Source organism: Mastigoproctus giganteus, chromosome 3 (assembly GCF_048544385.1).
Source record: "Mastigoproctus giganteus isolate SK-2022 chromosome 3, ASM4854438v1, whole genome shotgun sequence".
Classification (NCBI taxonomy): domain Eukaryota; kingdom Metazoa; phylum Arthropoda; class Arachnida; order Uropygi; family Thelyphonidae; genus Mastigoproctus; species Mastigoproctus giganteus.
In genome coordinates, this window is record NC_143577.1 from 157,517,807 (window position 1) to 157,534,668 (window position 16,862).

General features: G+C 38.6%; 1 protein-coding gene across 2 annotated transcripts in view; it reads left to right on the top strand.

Annotated features, from left to right (window-relative positions):
- Polr1C (RNA polymerase I and III subunit C) overlaps positions 1-16,862 on the top strand; it is a 255,785-nt gene that overhangs the window by 195,921 nt on the left and 43,002 nt on the right. The gene's annotated exons all lie outside the window — the stretch shown is intronic.

The window sequence follows — 16,862 nt, forward strand, 5'->3', positions numbered from 1 at the left end:
AAATAAGGTTGGTATATAATTATAAATTATTTCAATTATTAAATATGTATTAGTTGTTATTAAGTAATATTATTTACTCCTATACTGCAAGTACATGATTTTTTCTTTTTACTACTCTTTCATCCCTAACTGTTTGTCAGTGAGTCAGTTGAATTGAAAAGATGACTCTTTGGCAACTTATGGGCAAAATGTTTTGCACATAGCACTTTTTGGGGAATGTTAATACAGTAATTCAATTAAATAGTGATAAGTGGACTTTGTGGTAAGTGATGAAAGAGTACAACAGATATGATTTTAGATAAGAAGCACAATGTCAGGAAGGGTTCTCTTCTCTAGCTGTGCTTTTTATAGAGAATTTCTTTACAAGGAGAATCATTGTTCAGTGTTGATTGCATTAATATAAGAACAGTATAAACACCGTTTCATATTCTTTTATATAATTCCATAGAGGTGTAATTAATTTAGAAGTGCTGATTAGCAAATTTGAGAACTTGAGGAACAGAGGTGATAATCTTGATACTTACTACATAAGAAGTACAATGCCAGGAAGGATTCTCTGCCCTAGCTATGCTTTTTACAGAAAGAGAATTTCTACTAAGAAAATAAATGCACAAGGCGTAATACACTATGAATTAGAAATTCATTACAGAACTATCAGTGATATTCCATAATACTTTGTTTGTAGTATAGTGTGTTTAGGGTCTAACGGCACCAGGGGTTTCCCCCATCTCCGCGTAATATACATTGTGGTGTTATACAGAACACTGTACAGGCCAGAGGTTTAAAAGTGTGTGGATATTGTGGCGTGTAATGTTTTGTACCGTTGTTCATCTGGTCTTTTAGCCTTTGGGTCTCAAATGAGGCCCACCGTTGCCCACACTATACCTCGTGGAGGCAGACCAGGTACACCAGTATTTTAGAAATTTACTATTTACTCTGGCAGGTCCTGCCACCTAATTTCTTGAGATTTCAGTGGCTAGGACCTAAAAAAAAAAAAAAAAATGGAGGCAGCGGAGAAACGCTAGAAATTGGGTCAGGCCGAGATATAAGTTATACGGGTTAGAGTTCTTTTTTTTTTTCTTTTCTTTTTTTTTTTTTTTTTTTTAATTTTAGTGTGGGGCTTGTGTAGTTTTGGCAAGGGTCAAACGCTAGTCGCAAGATAGCTAGAGAGGGAAGGTAGACTGAAGACTGGGGGGTGAAAGACAGAAATATGGGGTCAATAGTGAAGATAACCCCAAAAGTCGGCGGGGCAGGCCCATGCCTCACCAGGTGAAGATAGGGGATGGCAGGGGGGCTACAGAGTAACCATTCCCTGCCAAGGGAAGGGAAAGAAAGTGAACCAAGTGAGGGTACCCGGTTCAGATCGCATAATGATGTTTCGGCAGCAAACTGCACAATGTCTTTGTCAGGTCTTCGTATGCCATTCCTGGGACATGTTGTCCCGTCCATGTGAGTGGTCAAGTCCAGATAATGACTCCAGTTTAAGCCAGTGGTCAGATCCAGGTTAAGTTAATGATTAGTTTTTCAGATTGTAGCTGTTAGGTTTTTGTTTGGTTGACACATCTAAGGATCTTTATTGTGGATGACGAGTGGTTAATTTGTGGGAAAATTCCAGCTAAGGTTGTGGGTATGTTCTTCTTCTAGTAAAAAGATCCTGCGCAAACTGCGTTAAGGCTTTATAGTTGTCCTCGCTCTCCAGGAGATATTGTTCTTGGTTTATTGGCGAGAAACGTATTCTAGTTATTAAGAGGCAGCGGAGGTCTTCGTATAGTTGGCAGTGGTGCATGAGGTGCTTCCACGTCTCTGGCTGTCCACAGTGGCAGAGAGGGGTGTCACTCAATCCGAAACTGGACAGTTTTGCTCTTATTGCGCCGTGTCCCGTGAGCAGGTAAGATGTCAGCAGTCCCGGTGAAAACCAGTTTGGGCTTTTGGGAAACACTAGTTGATTATCCGGTATGAATCTTCGGGTGACTTCCCCTTTTGTCGAAGTCGTCCAGCGGGTTTGCCAGGCCTGCTGTAGGTGGGTGAGAAGGCGTTTTTTCTCGAGTTTAAGATCGTTTGCCAGATCAGTTGTGTAGTCTAGGCAGGTGATTGATTTTCCTTTGGATAGTTGATAAAGCAACCCACAGCGGACGATCTCCAGGTCCAGGGGGAGAGCGCTCAAGAGAACGTGGAGGGCGTGGGTACTTACAGTACAGCAGGCTCTCGAGATTGTCAGTAGGACTGAACGTTGAATTGTCTCTAGCTTCCTTTTATTTACTGCTGTTACCGCCTTGTGGAACCAGATTCCTGATGCATATGTTATTGCTGGTAAGAAGACTGCTTTATAGAAGAGGGCTAGGGTCCTCTTCTTAAGCCCCCAGTTGCGACGAGTGACTCTAGCTATTAGTGCAGAGTATTTTTTGATTTTGCTTCGGAGGTAAGTAAGATGGGGTGTGAATGACAGATTTTTATCTAGCAGAATACCAAGATATTTAAGTTCGGTGGAAAGCTTAATTGTTGTTTCCTGAATCTTTATCTGGGGAGGCCTTCTGATATTGAGAGAACCTTTAAGTAGGATGGAGCAGGTTTTTGTTGGGGATATCTTTAAATGATTTTGGGTGGCCCAGTCTTGTAGGATATTTATAGCATGGTTTGCAGAGATCTCTAGTTGAGTTCTTGAGTCTGCCGCCAGCATCAGGATCAGGTCATCCGCATAGGCCTGTGATCTCACATTACCAAGGTCGAGGTTTAGAAAGCTGTCGAGCACCACGTTCCAGAGAAGTGGACCAAGTACTGAGCCTTGTGGGCATCCTCTATAGATTGGTCGTGTGACTGAACAGTACGGAGCACTGACGGTTACTGTTCTGTTTGCAAGATAGGTTTTTATACAATTGTACAAATTAGCTGGTAGTTTTGCTTTCCGGAGTCTGCCGAGGACGCTTGGCCACCAGAGGGAGTCAAACGCCTGGCAAAATCCACTGAAATGACAAGGAAGTATTTATGGCTGGTAGTGGTAGCTGCTTTGACGATATTCTCTAAGGCGTCCACTGCGGAGGAACCCCTTCTAAAGCCGTATTGGTTGTCAGAGTGAAGGCCAGCCTTGGAGTAATGAATTTGTATTCTATTGCTTAGAAGATGTTCTAGGAGTTTGCTTAGTATGGATAGAAGAGCGATGGGCCGGTATGACTCCGGAAGGTCTTGTGGTTTTGTCGGATTCTTGAGAATAAGCCTTAATTTTGCAGATCTCCATACTGCTGGGAAATGGCCTGCTTCAAGGCAATGGTTGAAGAGGTTTAGGATCTCATTTGGGATGGTTTCAACAGCCTTCTTTACGATCTCGGGCTCCAGCATATCTTCTCCTGGAGATTTCTTGTTTTTTATTTTTGCTGCAGCGGTGTCCAGTTCTTCCTTGGTGAATTTGTCTTCCACTTGGGCCGTGGTGTATGTGCTGTTTTCCTCACATAGTAGTATTTGCTCTGGGTTGCTTGGTGGCATGTGTTGATGGAACATGGCGTGAAGGATGTTATTTATAGATTCGGACCATGTCTTTGTATACGTGCCTTGTGGCGTCTTGGTGGCTGGGATGACTTCTCCCCTGGGGAGTTTGTTTGTGATTACTCTGTAGACCACTCCCCAGGGAGCAGAATTTCCAACTGTGGAGACTAGGTGCTCCCAGGAGCGCTTCTTCCTTTGTTTAATCAGGGCTGTGTATTCATTTCTTGCTGTTCGGTACTGCTGCTTGAGATACTCTACTTCCGCTTCCGGCCATGTCTGTCTTGCGCGTTGAAAATTTTTCCGCCGGGTGTAAACCTCCCGTCGCAGTTGTTGGAGCTCTGGGCACCACCAAGGTACGGCTCCAGGAGAAGGTTTCTTCCTTTTAATAGAGTTAATTGAGCTTTCAGTGACTAGACTTAAGTAGTAGTGAACTACAACAGTAGTATGAGTGATGCCACTCATATTGTGGAGTTATACTTCATAACTGGGTTGGCATGGTACCTATCTGCCCGCCAATGATAGGCCCGTAAGCTTTGAGATGGTGCTGGCTGGGTGGTGGTATCCGCCGAGAATAAGTAACAATAGCTTCTCCATTGATGATGTGTTACTTATTCAAGGTAGTGCAATATCATGGTAACTAGTTGTGAAGGTAGTCACAATATGAGATACAGTGGTACCTTGGTGTGCGAGCATAATTCGTTCCGGAAACGTGCTCGTAATCCAAAGCACTCATATATCAAAGCGAATTTTCCCATAAGAAATCATGGAAACCCAGATGATTTGTTCCAAAACTCAAAAATATTCATATACTGTAAAAATGATTAATACAAAATACATACATACCTTTTCATATTTTTAATATTTAAATTTAATATACATAAAGCAATCGAATTTATGGTAGGACGACTTTCACTGTCACTAATGGAATCACTGCTATCTGTTGACTCTTTCTTTTTGTGCGACTTTAACAAGGAACCTCTCCAATGACACTTGCCTCCTCTTGAGGATTTCACGGAAATATGACATTGCATTGTTGTTAAACAGATTCATCGTTCGCACTATTACAAAATGAGGAAGCAAGCTTGATACACATAAACAAAGCTGCGCGCGTGTAGCAATTGAATAAACAACACCATAAAGGCAGAGATACACTATTAACACCTCACATTTTACTAAAGCACATTTCTATGGGTTACTGCCATAAAACAATAAAAACAATTTCCAGTTATGTTCCTGCTAGTGGAATCTGTTATAAACTGGTAGTAAACTCGATTTAATTGCATTTGCGATTATACTGATAGCTGAAATTGTGTTGATTTTTACGTTATTATGGTGAAATGTGTTTTCCCCTTCACTGATATAAAATACATAAATACATTTTTAGAATCTTCTCTTCATTCCTATCGTGTTGCGTTCGGTTGGGGTGATTCTGCGTTTGACTGCAATTTCTTGTAAACACAAAGGCGAATCGTGCATAAGCGAATTCGGTTTGTGTTATATAAGCTATCGTTCATGTATTTATATATCGCGTATGATCGAATTCATGTAGTGTGAACTCGTGTTATTCGAGGACTGACTGTACTCGTATTGCAAGACCTCGCTCATTTATCAAGTTAAAATCTATTAAAAATTTTTGCTCGTCTTGCAAAACACTCATAGACCAAGTTATTCGCAATCCAAGGTACCACTGTATAATTAAATTGATGCCACTCATACTACTGTTGTAGTTCACTACTACAAACAAAGTATTGTGAAATGTCACTAATAGTTCTGTGAAGAGAATTTCTTTACAAGGAGAATCATTGTTCTGTGTTCATTGCATAAATATAAGAACAGCATAAACACTGTTTCATATTCTTTTATATAATTCCGCAGGGGTAGAAATTAATTTAAGTGATGATTGGCAAATTTGAGGCCAGGTGGGAAGGAGCAGCAGTGCATAGCACACGCTTCTTGATTAGACCGGTGTTTGAGCCTGTCATCACCAAATATGGAGGATGCGGAAAGGTCAGGGAATGACCACCGCATATTCCTGGAGCAATATGGCCTTAGTTGCTAATGCTCCTAAAAACCAAACAACGAACGAACGAACCAACGCAAATTTGAGAACTTGAAGAACAGAGTTGATATCCTTGAGTGAATTAAAACAAGGAACATGTCAAGCACTCAGTTGCCTGGCGCAAAGTTGGAGCCTACACATGCATCAGATAACACATGCATCCGAAAGGCACTCATCCCACAGGAAATAGCTTTTGTTAGGAAACAAGAAATGATCAGTGTAATATGACCAGTGTAATATGCCAGGAAGGTGATGTGGTACATGTTAGTGTTAATGATGTGGGAAATCTGAGAATTTTTTAACATGTACTCTTTCTGATAGGATGAGAGAGAGAGAGGTTTGTAAATAATCAATTCAGCCTTGGAGAGATTCTGTAATTCTAATGGAGTAGAATTTTTCTCAGCATGATCAGTGCTTATTAACAGGAGAGACTGTTTTTACAGGGATAGGATTCATTTAAATAGAAGATGTGCAAGAATATTTTCTGAAGCTATTGAAGTAATGTTAAGGTAGTCAGAAAACAATTAGTTGTGGAGAGAACACACGGACTAATAGTTTAATGATAGCTGCTAGCAGAGGTGAAATCGATTCTTGGCACTTTTTCTGTAGGGAGATTCAGCAACCTGAAAAGCTAGATGTGTGTGATGGGGGACAGAATTACAAGGCCTGCTGGGCATCATCGTGGGACAAGTAAGTGTATAGGTTGTGTTAGAGTTATTAGAACAAACAGGGTTATTAATAGCAAAAAAAATTTGTGTATAAGCATGTATATGCTCTTATTAAGATTAAGAGTATATATACATGCCTATTTACTATATTCCTTGCATTAATACTAGGAATAAATTTGAATTTGATAAAGTCATCAGATGTAGACATTAAGGAGATATCAGAAACATGGAAGCATATGAGTTCTTTCCGTACAGTGAATACAGAAAGTGCCTGTATATACATTTGGTACAGTGGTTCTTAAGGATACCCTCCAACTCATTCTGTATTGGTTTGTTGCAAAAGTCACCTAGTTTTGCCATGAGGAGGTAAGCCATCTTATGTAAAAGATCTCTTACATATGTTGGGGAGTTACCCCCGACATACTTAAGAGATACGTTCCAGGACTTCTTACGTAAGTCGAGTTTTACATAACTCGGGAATGATTAATAAAATATTGCTGCTACTATATCCCTGATATGTCAGAATTACAAAACCACATAATATCCTCAGAAGAATGAAGAAAAATAGTTATATATTTTTAATTAGTTCAATTAAAAACTTTATCTGGGGACAGCGGTGAAGTAGCAGAAGTGGCACATAAGAAACGAAAACATAAAAGAAAGTAAAAACACATGTTATTGTACTGTAAAAACTGATATGTATTTCGTAGCCTTGGTTATTATAGTTGACTTAATTGGTGTTGACACTGACAAATCTAAATTCCGCATGATACTTGTTAATTTTTGACCATTTTCATACATCCTTATTATTTTAATTTTGTCATCCAAATCGATTGCTTTCTTTTTATTGGTAGATTTACTAGTACCACTGTGACTTATTCTCTTAGTTGGCACCATGATAATGGTCCAAATGAAATTTTCTGTAATTGACTTCATAGGGGTTAAGGCAGAAACACTATTATTACCTCACATGAACTCACATTTTACTTAAGCACATTTCTGGAGGTGACTACCATAAAACAATAAAAACAATTTGCAGTTTCTGGTTTATTGGACTTTTCTGTATGCAATCTAATAAACAAGTAGTAAATTCGATCTTATTGCATTTGCGATAATACAGATAGCTGGAAATCTGTGGGTTTTAAAATTATTATGGTGAATTGTGTACCCATTTCACCAAAATCTTCAGTCATATAAAATAACAAATAAAATTTCAGTATCTTCTCTTCGTTCCTATTTTTGAAGCTTCGTAAACTTGTTACTCTGCATCTCACTTGCGCAATTTGTGCTTGGTGGCGTGTTATTGGTTTTTTTTAATTTTTTTATTTACTGTTTTAAATTTTACAATCCTAAAAAAATTTGAGTGAAAATAAATTTACATAAGTCCGAAGTTATGTAAGTCGGGGTACATGCTTTTTGAGCCTCTCGCTACAATCCTGAGATTTCAGTGAAAATGCTCTGAAGGAGGGAGGTAAACAGTTATACTATAAAAATAAAAATTTTTAATTAAGAACAAAGAATCTACGGCAATGCACCTGGTTGATGTGGGCTTTCAGCGTAATATTGAGTCAGTTTGGTGTGACATAAGCATTGGAAAAAAAAAAATAAATGAGCATAGGAGTATGTTGTAGGCCAAATGACTGTGATGAGTATAATGAACATCTATATAGACGCATAGAGTGAGATAGTAAATTGGAATGTATTATAATGGAGGATTTTAACTTTCCATGTAACTTCTGGTTTCTCACACAGTAACATAACTTTTATGGATGACATTTGCCTCTGAAACATAGAGGCATTTTATACAGCATTATGTTATGCTTAATGCATTAAGAATACTCCAGATAAAAGAACCACTAGAGAGCAATGATCATAGTGTATTGATATGAAATTTACTTAAAAATATTAAGGGAAAGGGATTTTGTTTTCATAAAGGGGACCGCAATTCTTTTTCAGTGGGACCAACTGAAAATTCTAAACAGGAAGCATTTAATGAGGTAATAGAAACTACTAAGGCTTTTTATATCAACTAAGAAATATTGTTCGAGGTTTAGACCTAAATGGATGTCAGATGAACTGATGAGACAGAGGAAGAAAAAGCATATGATGATTATCAGGGAACATAGAAACCTATAGTAAGTATAGACTAGTCTGCAAACAAGTCACTATGGGGGTTAGCATTAGCATTAGCATTAGTAGAGGCATTTGATGCAAGAAAGCAAGCTTATGCAGCATCAGCCAAAAAAAAAAAAAAAACCACTTCCACTTCACCCCTCTGTTCGTTCAAAATACCTGTCCAGCTGAGCCTTAAACTTATTTAGGCTATCAACCTCCACCACAAGGGATGGCAGTCTGTTCCACCAACCAACCACCCGCTGGCTAAAGGCAAATTTCCGCACGTCTATCCTACATCTGTCTTTCCTCAATTTGAATTTATGCCCTCTCAGGTGATTTTTCTGAGCTAGAGGAAGAATCCCATCAGCATTGAGCATGCTTAAACCATTCAAGGCTTTATACACCTCTATCAGATCACCTCGCTGGTGCCTAGTCTCCAGACACTGTAATTTGCAAAACTTAAGCCTTTCCTCGTAAGAGCACCCCTTTGTTCCATTCACTAATCTTGTTGCCCTTCTCTGTACTCGTTCCAGCAGCTCTACATCCTTCTTGAAATGAGGCCTCCAGACCTGTATACAGTACTCTAGGTGTGGCCTGACCATTGCCTTATACAATGGAATAATCACCTCCTTATCCCTGCTGGAAAAATTCCTGTATATCATTGACAATACTCCATGAGCTACTCTTGCAGCCCGTCTGCACTGCTCAGAGAACTTCATATCTGCCTGCACAATCACCCCCAAGTCCCTTTCATTCTCTACCACTGTCAGTGTAGTACCACAGAGTTGATACGTTGCCCTGGGGTTGCTGTTTCCCATGTGTAGTACTTTACATTTGTCAATGTTAAACTTCATTTGCCACCTCTCAGCCCATCTGCTCAACCTTTCCAGATCCTGTTGCAGCAGTGTAGTGTCAGTAGTGTTCTTGACAACCCTGCCAACCTTTGTATCATCTGCAAACTTGGACATTAAGCTTGATATACCATCATCAATATCATTTATAAATACAGAAAACAATAATGGACCCAACACTGAGCCCTGAGGGACTCCACTAATAACATTAGTCCATGATGAGCAGTGTCCATTGATTACCACTCTCTGTCTTCTCCCACTCAACCACCCCTTTATCCATAGCAGCAATTTGCCTCCAATGTCACACTGCTCCAATTTGTGTAGCAGTCTTCCATGTGCAACAGTATCAAAAGCCTTTCTAAGATCCAAGTATATAATATCAAAGTTATTCCCTGCATCCAGTTCTTTTGTGACTGCATCATAGTATCCAATCAAGTTGGTCAGGCAAGACTTCCCCTTAACAAAACCATGCTGTGTCTGAGCTATAACTGAAGTCTTGTCTAAATGATCCTGCAGTGCTTCTTTAACCAGTGCCTCCATTAATTTTCCTGGAACAGAAGTTAAGCTCACAGGTCTATAGTTACTTGTGTCAGCCTTTGATCCTCCTTTGTGAATTGGGGTCACATTTGCACATTTCCAGTCTATGGGTACCTCCCCTGAGTCCAAGGAAGCTCTCATAATTATGGCTAAGGGTTTGCTTACTTCCTTTGCTGCCTCCTTTAATATAACTGGATAGATCCCATCCACCCCGGGTGCCTTTCTTGTGTTTATCTTCAACAGTTTCTCCTCCACTTTACTCCCAGTTATTTCAAGATTCTTTAGTTTACTGCTAGAGTTGAATACACCTCTGGCATTCCCCTTGCTGAATAACTCCTCATGTGTGAATGTCGATGCAAAATATTCATTTAGTTTGTTAGCTACCTGAGCAGGATCATCAACAGTTGACCCATCAATATCAAGTGGACCAATCTGATTCATCCCCTTCCTTCTAGAGTTTACATAAGTAATGAACTCTTTGCTGTTTTTCTTTGCATCCCTTGCCAAGGATTTCTCGTAATCCGCCTTCGCCTGCCTAACCTCCTTTGTAACTTGGTTGCATATCAACTTGTATCTATCATAGGCTTCTGTGTCATGTGTTAATTTGTAAGTATCCCATGCATTTTTCTTCTCTGCCATATGCCTCATTAGTTCATCTGACATCCATTTTGGCCTAAACCTTGAACAATATTTCTTAGTTGGTATGTAAAGCCTAGTAGCTTCCAAGATATGTTCTTTGAATGCTTCCCATTTTGAATTTGCTGTTGGTAACATCACCAGTTGGTCCCACTGTATAGAATTTAAATACTGTCTCAGTCCATCGTAGTCGCCTTTACGGAAGCAATAACCCTTCCCTTTACCCCTAATGGTAGTTACCTCTTTCAGTAAATCCCACTTCAGCACACTGTGATCACTGCCACCTAGTGGTTCATTTATCTGCAGATTCTTAATGCATGAAGAATCACTGCTGATAATCAAATCAAGAGTATTACTCCCTCTAGTTGCTTCCTGAACATGCTGATGGAGAAAACAATCATCCAATAAATCCACAAAAGCCCTGCTAGTGTGTGAGTAACCAGCCCCCAAATTCCAGTCAATATCTGGGAAATTAAAATCTCCCATTATAAGACTCTCTGATTTACTGGCCCACTCTATTTCCCTGTACAGTTCCTTATTATACTCATCAGAGTCATTAGGCCTATAGCACACTCCTACTCTCAATTTTGATCTCCCAATGCTTATGTCACACCAAACTGACTCAACACTGCCCTGTCCAGCGATGTCGAGTGGCTTCACTTCCTTGGTTTTTATGTGTTTCTTAACTAATAGCATAACCCCTCCCCCCTTCCTATCCTGTCTATCCTTTCTGTAGACGTTGTACTCCCCAAATTGCAGTTCTGCATCCCTTATATCTGTGTGACACCACGTCTCTGATATCCCAACAATATCTGCCTTTGATGTTTTGAGCAATACCTCAAATTCATCAAATTTATTTACTAAACTCCTAGCATTGGTGTACACGCAAGTATACCTGCACCTGTTTCTATTCTTAGCTACCCTAACACAACCCATGTGTTTATTTGTACCGCAATGGCTCCCAGCAGTCTCTGAAATACCATGCATCTTGTTTTTCAGGCTTCTACTCATTCTAATAGAAGCAGTGCAAGAATCTCTTTCACCTCTGCCAGTGGCTACTGTCAATCTATTGGTCTTTGTCTCCCCCCAAGCTAGCAGTTTTCCGACCCACCTAACACTGCCTCGATAGCATCAGCAAATATTCTTGCACCCTTTCTATTTAAGTGTATCCCATCCCTGTAGAAGCAATCTCTCCTGTTAACAAGTACAGTCCAGGCTGAAAAAAATTCTACCCCTTGAGCCTTGCACAATCTTTCCAGGGCCGAATTGATCGACAAGGCTCTCATCATATACTCCCTCCTATTGTGTCTGGGCAGAATTGCAGACACTTTCAAATTCAACCCTAATTCTCGGCTTTTGTTCAACAGTGACCTGTACTTGTTAAGTAATTCTGCCAGTCTCCTACTCTTAATATTATTAGTGCCAACGTGTACAACTATATCACCTTTTGTGCCCTTAAAAGATGATATTCGCTCTACAACGTCATCAACCTTTGCCCCTGGCAGACATACCCTGGTCCTGTTCCACCTATCTTTTTTACAAAGCATGTTCCCCGTTTCCCTGACAATTGAGTCACCAACAACTACTAGTTCCTTCGGGACCAGCGCATTCTGCCTTGGGGGTTGTCTCTGTGTCACGTGATGTCCAAGTGCAAGCTCTGGCGTTGATGTGGGCAGCTGAGAGCTTGATGGGCCCCTCAGTTTAGTTCCTTCGAGGGCATCCACCCTGTCCTTCAAGCTCTCATATAGGCCCACAAGAACGCCGAGTTGTTGCCTGATATCGATACACTCCTTGCATCGCGCACACACAAAGACATCCCCCTTGGCAGTATCATGTCCCGTACCCGATTGCTCTGCAAACATCAAGCAAACAGTGCATTTTATAAGGCTGTGAGTCAGAGGACAACTGCCCCCCTCAGTTCTGCTCTGAGCCACAGCGCTTCCATTAGCTTGAGCCTTTTGCTTTGCTGCTCTGGTCTGAGTCATGATTCTATTAATTTATTATAATTAATTATGTTATGTTTATGTTATGTTATGTTATGGGTTAGGCAAGCTAAGACAAGAAGTCTTTGCTAATACAGTAGACTGTCAAAATAATGGAACATTCAAGCTAACGGCACATTGAAATCAGATGTTTACATATAGTGCAGATGTCTTGCAGTGCCAAAAAAAGAAAATGGCAATATACATGAGCACTGTATTTGTTTACATTTGCCATTTTGAAAGTGAATTCTATTCTGATATCATGGATTATACCACTGTTTTACATTTATTTTAAAATAAAAACCTTTCACTATGGCTCCTAAAGTTAAATCTCATAAAGAGAAGAACAACATTAAAGCTTAGTGACGAACTTGGTATAATCCAAACTATCACATTAGGGTCATCCAGAAAGTTAATTCATATACCTATGTGTATTGTGTCTGTAAATTGTGCATGTTCTCTGATTGATTTGCCTGTTTTGCTGGGTAGAAAACCGCAGTTTCTGAGGAAAAACTGATGGGCAGACTTTACTAACTTGATGGTCTAGATCAGCAGTTCCTAAACAGTGTTCTGCAGATCCCTTCTCTAATGGCTACTTTGAATTTTACTTATTTTTTAAACAAAATCTAAAAATCGTTACAGACTGGATGTTGCACCTGACATGAGAATTCAGTTGTCTACAGTCACTCCCAACTTTAAAGGACTTTGTGTAACGAAAAAACACCATCCTTCACACTAAGAATAGTTACAGACTGGATGTTGCACCTGACATGAGAATTCAGTTGTCTACAGTCACTCCCAACTTTAAAGGACTTTGTGTAATGAAAAAACACCATCCTTCACACTAAGAATAGTGACTGTTTATTATTCAGTTATTTTTTGTGCCAGTCTAAAAAAGATAGATTGTAAACATATAATAAATCCTGAGATATAAATTTTTAATTTTGGATACGTATTGTCCAGACACCCCATATTTAAGTGAGCTAGGATGTGAGGATCTGTAGTTATTTTTTGAAGCCAAAAGGGGGTCCTCGAGCAAAAAAGTTTGGGAAACACTGGTCTGGATGATCCCACGAAAGCTCTATTGGGTTTAAGTCAGGCAATGTCTCCTCCTGTTGTTTAAAGTCCCTACATACTTAGACCTGTGCTTTGTCTTATTGTAATATAAAATTTCATCCCCAAAGTCCAGAGGATGTCAAAACTGTTTTTATAGCCTTCTTTTCTTAAAATCTCTTCAGTTCTGATGATGTCATCCACTCCAGAAAATCAGTAGCAGCCCAAGATCATGATGGAACCACCACTGTGCTTGACTGTAGTCACTAAACTGTGGCACCATTTTTTTTATTCATTTGATCATCTTACATATAATTAGGGCTCACAATACCAGTATTTTGGTATTTTTAGTTTATGAAACCAGGATACCGGTACAGGTGACCCCCACTTAACACTGATAATTCGTTCCAGAAAAACAGTGCTAAGTGAATCCGCGGTAAGCGAGCGTCACATTCCCATAAGGTAACATATGTATTTGTGGTTAGTGCCATAGGATATTTCCTAACTAATAATAAATGGTAGTGAAAAGATGCACAAACGTCGGTCGAAATATTTAATATTCAAATATTTGTACATATAAAATATTCTGCATTACATATGTATATAATTATGTGGTAACTGCTTATGTATCAAAATTAAACTTGATTCTAATTAAAATCATGAATTTAATTGACTAAATTGATTTTAATTAATTTAATTTAATTGATGAATTTAATCATGAAAAATGTGTCGATTTTGGGTTGTAGTTTGGCTCTCTTACTGGTAAACTAAAAGGGGTTTTAATTTTAAATCCCCCGCAGCATTACCACCCAACAATAAAGTCAACCGATCCTTTGCCCCTTTGAAAGCTGGCATGTTTTTTTTCTTCTTTCAATATGAAACTTCTTTTAGGCATTCGTTTCCAAAAAAGTCCTGCTTAATTTATGTTAAAAACTCATTGAGAAGTATAACACATAATGCACCTCTTTAATAATTTTAACAAGTTCTTTTTTTGAAAGTTTCGGCTCCTTGATCTGCACTTGCAGATTCTCCCTAGATTTTAAATCTATTCAACCAGCCCTTACTAGTTTTAAATGGGTCCACATTTTTTTTTTTTTTTTTTTTTTTTTAGGTGAGTTTTCTTCAGATCATCGTATAGGCTAATATCTCTCTCTCTCTCTCTCTCTCTCTCTCTCTTTTATAATAGTTAACTTAACTGAATTCTGCATTGGATATTATCTTCAATAAAATTAGTTAGTCTCTCCATTTCAATCCTAATAGCCGGCCTAGCCCTAGTTGCTTGCAGTGGAACAGCTATCTTTCCTGCTGCTAAAATTAATTCTTTATTTTTTATAATTGTTCTTACAGTTAAACTTTCCAGTCCTAAATTATGGCACACATCCGTTTGTCGTTGACCAGAATCGATTCACTTCAAAACATCTAATTTAATTTTCAAATTCAGTCTTTTTCTTACATTTGTAGTCTTCATACTGCGTCCAAACGTTGTTGCTTTTTCATTCTTATCTGCCCTCTTTGAAAATGTAACTGCGATAGTTGCATTAATTATGATAATGACGTTCGAGTAAACTGTCCATTTCGCACGATGTCTAATACTGTACTGAGTGATGACTAGACGTCGGATAAATGTCATATAACGTAAATGGGAAAATTTCTCAAGTCAGCATGGGAAACGTTTTATTGCTGTTTTTCTGTTCATTTTCAAGCTATTGACTCCATCAAATGAAACAATTTTGATAAATATGCCAAAAATGCAATCCGTAAAAGAGTGTTATAGTGATTTCTGAGCATTATAGTCAGATACAGATTATAATATAAGAACAGCGAATCAATGTAAAAGTGAACCACGTTATAACGAGGGCCTGCTGTATTCCAAAAAAAAACATTTTTCTCAATAAATTTTTATGACAATTAGGTGCAATGAAGTAAGGAAAAAACAAGTACCGTATTTCCCCATGTATAAGACAGGGTCCGGAAAATTTACCGCCAGCAATTTACCACCGCATCAGTTAATTGCATTTTACCGTCTAGAAGCAATGAGATGTGTTTGGCCAAATCATAAAAAGTTATTTTTTATTTAAGTTTCTGCCTTAAGCTATGATTAGCATATTTTTGGAATTCTATGAACTATGAGGGAATAGTACGGAAATAAAAAAAAAAAAAAATTGCATGTATAGAAATATGTAATTTAATAGGAGGATTATGTATTTTAATAGTTACATGTATCACAAAAATAGTAAAAAATTCATTATTTGAATAATATAACATTAGGTATGTCATAGTACACTGCAAAAATTCAAAATGAATGTTTATGCAATCTTCAGAATCAGTCACATTGGGATAATTAATTACTAAGAAACTGTAATATTTACAACACAGTATGAAAATTATTAATAAGAAATATTATGCACTATACCTTTTAGATAATCAACAATATCATCCCGTTCATCGTATACACTAACAAGCCTTTTAATTCGTTCATTACAATCGTGGCACTTCTTTATTTTGTTGCCCGGATCACTTCCACTTAAATATTGTTCAATGCGCATTTCATTAATACTTTGTTCTTTTTTAATGCAATCATTAAATTTCCAAATGTTGGGGTGATAAGCAGCGACTTGTTCCTCAAATCCTCTATGCCACCCTTCAACAGTATTTGTCCTTGGTAATTCTTCAAGAACAAGCTGGCGTATGTTCCACATTTTTTTAATGAAAACCCCAAACACGAGAGGTATCAAAACCTATAGCACTTAGTACCGTGCATGGGTTGAAGGTGAAGTATGGGGGGGAGGGGGATGCCGGAAACTTTGCTCTAGAGACTAAACATGGGTTTCACCACTTCAAGCCTCCAATAAGCAAAGTGGTGGTATTTCACACGTTCCACATTTCATGGGAATACTTTGGTGGTCGACGAAGATGCCTTCTGGTTGGGCGTCCAATCCATGTATCCTCAAAATAATCAACAACTTCTTGTGATTCTGGAGGAAAAACACCATTTTCACACACATTTTAAAAAACGACCATCGCAATTAGAGTGGGCACAAATGCAATTGCTGCCAAAATTTGCATATTTAAAGCAAAATTAGCATCAGTTTCATAACATTGTTTCAATCCATTATTCTGAATGGAGCGAAAAATACATTGTGAAAAGTGGAAAAAACAACCCTGTTGCGAAACATCAGGAAAAACTCTTCTGGCCACCATCGCCATCTCAAAATCTATAGTTATTGATTGTGGGGACATAGCCGGTTCCAATACTTTCAGCTTCTACTAGTAGAGATACATATGTTTCCTCAGACTTGTTAGGCAATAATGCATAAACTAATGGAAGCGATATTTCGTCCTTGAATCCATGTATCGTATACAGCTGATAAAAATGTAAGGGAACAGTTTTAAAAGTCCCATCGGTACCAGTCGCGCTAACAACTGCAAATTTCTTTTCGTACTGAAAATTAACGTACGATTGTCCTCGGGTCCAGAATCAAAT